The sequence below is a fragment of the Chamaea fasciata genome, unplaced genomic scaffold, assembly GCF_029207755.1.
Source record: "Chamaea fasciata isolate MVZ Bird 193981 ecotype frontalis unplaced genomic scaffold, bChaFas1.0.hap1 SCAF_1, whole genome shotgun sequence".
Taxonomy (NCBI): domain Eukaryota; kingdom Metazoa; phylum Chordata; class Aves; order Passeriformes; family Sylviidae; genus Chamaea; species Chamaea fasciata.
The window spans coordinates 113474224-113477782 of NW_027094086.1; the positions used below are offsets into that span (position 1 = coordinate 113474224).

Below are 3559 nucleotides of genomic sequence, written 5' to 3' on the forward strand. Positions count from 1 at the left end.
GACAAAGAGTTATGTGCAGTCTTGATGACTTCAGTTACAGCATGTATGGGTACAGAGATCTGGTTTTGCAATACTAAGCATAAGGACCAAAGGGTACACTAAAACTTTCTCCAAGAGCAATTTCTGAAGGATATAGTTAAGCCTGTTAATTGACTGGTTTCTTGCTTGCACTGAGGTCTTCAGTGTTCTAAATAAATCCTTTTCTTCGTTTCTAGGGATAGCACTTAATTTTTTGGTTTTGGGGGCTTTTTTGGTTGGGGTTTTTTTGGGGGGTTTTTTATTGGTTTTGGTTTTTGGTTTTTTGGTGGGTTTTTTTGGTATTTAGCTGTTTGCTTTAGGTCAGTCAATTAATTAACTAAAAAAGCACACAATAAACAAACCCACACAAACAACAGAATATCTAAAGGGAACGATTATTCTGGGAGACACCCTTAACAGCTTAATAGGACAATAAAATTGGTTGCACAAATAAAATAAGGCCAAAATTTGATTCTCTATAGGCTGCAAATTAAGTTAATCAGAATCTTCTGTAGACTTCAGGTGGGGCCCCGAATTTGCTAGAGAGTTAAAATTCTTTGGGTGGAGGTGTAGAACACCTGGAGACCAGCAGCGGCAGCTTTACCTTACACGGGTTTAGGGATTTGCCTTTCAGACTAGGATGAGGTGTCTCATAGAAAAATAAGAGGGAGTATTTATTCCTCTGAACCCGTGTTTAACACTGGGATCTGCATGAGAAAATAAGCCTGCTTCCAGTACAGTTGGTGGAAAAATAAGTTATGCATGGTATCTTGGCTGATGCTTGTATACAGCAGTGTGTTCGTGTGTGACTGTACCATTGGTCCCTGCGCAGCCTCCTTGGGGAGTTACTTGCATTTGAATGGTCCTAAATTGGCTTTGAACATAATATTTCTTTGAGGAGAATGAAGTGATGTACTTATATCATCAGTTGTTTGTTTGCTGGCAGTTTTTTGCAAGACTAGCTTAGTAAGGAAGTGGAATTCAGGTAGTTTTACTTGGGCAGTAATAACTCTGAGGATTTCTACCTGCCTTCTCCGTCTTCAAAGTCCTATGCAAATATAGGCTGATTAATCACACTGATGAGCGCCCGATAGGCCAAGGTGTTGGGGAAAAAAAGCGCGTTTTGTTCTGTTGGGGAAAAAGAAAAAAAAAACAAGTTAATGAGCCATTAAAAACACAATGCCCATTTACTCCCCCAGTGTCTAAATAGACTGAAGCTTCAAATAGCTTATAGGTACACCCAAATCAGCATACATTGGTGATTCAAGGAGTTTTGTTCCCTCTCCCATTGCCTTCAATCTCACTTAATTTTTCTCATTGTCCTTACATTTCCTAGCATCTGAAAACTTCAAGGCTGTGGAGAAAAAAAACAGCTGAGGAATTCAACTTCTTATTCACCTGGCTGTTAAGGTAATCACCATGCTGTTGTTTCAGAGGAGAGCCAGACGGGCTGGAACAATAGCAGCGTGTATAAACTTTCCCCATTCACCTCAAAGGGCTTGAGTTCTAGCACCTCATTAAGATGGTTTAAAGCTGAAGCTGCCGTTTTGTTGTTGATTATCATATCAGAAACCTTCAACTAACGTACTTAATTAGTATAGCTGCAAGCCCTGGCATGTCTTCATGGAGGAAGAGGTTTTAAGTTTCAGCTATCTAGAGACTGGAATCGAAAGTCAAGTGGTCCTTAAGGCTGGTGGTCCACAGCTGGCTTTGTCAATGCTTGTGGTCTTTCTTCTACTTTGCTTTTGTCATTCTTGTTCCATAGACATAATGTTATTTTAGCTCATGTTGAATTTGTACCCACATAACACTTACTGAGATCACAGCTGTATCCCTGCAAGAGGTAGTAGTTGACGTTTTCATGCAATTCGGTGTGACGTATAATTCTGAAGAGTGAATTTCTTCTTCCTCTATCTTTCCTTCCAAAGACGCATTGCAATAAGCGCTGTAAGTTCCTCCTCCGCATCTTGTTAGTGTGATTTGAGCTCAGTTAAAATGAGGCTTTATTGGCACGACAAGCTACACAGGTGTCACCAAAGTGTTAGGGGGAAAAGAATCACGCTGCTCCGAGTATGAACCAATGGCAAGTGCTTCGTAATACAACAATCAGAATAATACAAACATATCAATATTCAACCATCAATCAGAAAAAGGAGGGGTGACAAAGGAAAGGTCCAGGAGCTGAGCCCTAGTTGGTCCCAGCTCTGTGGATTTGCTGGGCACCAACCTGAGGCAGCTCCTCGTGAGTGCTGAACTGTGCCTTTCGCTGCTGGGATATAAGGTGGCCGGGGAAGGGATGTCTGAGCAAGGAAAATGCCAGACCTGAAACACCTGCACTGTAGTTTGTGAATTCCCTAAATTGCAGTCAAATGCCATCGGTGTCAGTGTGCTACAAACAGTTAGCTAAGGCAGTTTACGAGACTGAAATTCATTAGCTGTCTTTAAATAAGCAGATGGACAGATAAGATCTTTACCTCACTCAATTTCCCTGTCCTATAAGCACTTTCTTTCTGGATACCCTGACCATCTGCATTTTTACAAAATAGCACATCTAAGGTAGCATCTTACACAATGTGATAATTCCAGATTTTTTTTACCACAATAGCTTGCCCTTTTGGCCCCTTGCATCCCCAAATTGTTTAGTTTGCATTTAAATAAGCATAGCATGTCTCCTCTGCCTGCAAATGGCATTTAACTGAAATTCAAACACAGCTCCTCTGGCTCAGAGAGTCCCTGCATTTCTCATTGCTGGAGAAAGGATGGATGTTTTTGAAATGCTTCGCCCGCCACTGTTGGAGGGGGACAGTAGGCTGAGTGGACTTAGGTTTGAGCAAGACCATTCTTACACTTTGTGTCACAGTGACAAGCACAGGTGAGCAGTCATTTCCTGCTGCGACTGAGTTCATTCACATTTGCCTAATCCCAGTTTGACCGTGCCAGCTCCTGCCTAGGCTGCAGTTTGAAACAATAATTTAGCACAACTTCTTGGGGTTGTGCTCCACATTAAGGTTTTCCTCATCTACAGGTAGTATGGCCACCTGTTGTTAGCACTGGCCGGTTTATCTCGCGTAAACAGAAAGTAATTCTATTCAATCTAATTGTCAGCTTGTCTGTTGACTCTGCTAACAAACAAAATGGTGTCAGCTGCCAAAAATATTTTTAGGGGAGAGAAGTGGAAGGGGGAGGAACAAAGCAGATTTACAAGGTTCTATACAGGGACCACTAATCCCTCTGACACTGTACACAACTAGAGCTTAAAATACAAATGATCTTGTATGTAGTTGCTTTTGTACAGTGGAAGACTTCTTCGTGACTAGGTTCATCTTTCTCTTCCCACAGGCACTATGTCAACCAGCCCCAAAAGAAATAAGCTAGCTGTTGTCATGATCTTACAGTGATCTTTTCCATTTTTCTGGTTCACAATGACAGACTCTGGGCTGGAGTTTAAGCAATGAAGCACACATGATTGATTTCACATGGCTGTGAAAGCTTGTAGCATGTGCCACTGACATGACTGTCCTTTGAATTGAGTAATGTGGTA

The 3559-nt window shown here is 41.6% G+C and overlaps 1 long non-coding RNA gene across 2 annotated transcripts; it reads right to left on the reverse strand.

Annotated features, from left to right (window-relative positions):
* Nucleotides 1-437: 437 nt before the first annotated feature.
* On the reverse strand, nucleotides 438-2262 carry LOC136287245 (uncharacterized). Of its 2 annotated transcripts, none has more exons than XR_010720127.1 (2): nucleotides 1834-2262; nucleotides 438-1146 (listed from the first exon to the last, which is right to left on the reverse strand). It is a non-coding gene; the product is annotated as an uncharacterized lncRNA (long non-coding RNA). The 2 variants fall into 2 exon arrangements; XR_010720125.1 differs by having other exon boundaries at nucleotides 1417-2262.
* Nucleotides 2263-3559: the final 1297 nt, after the last annotated feature.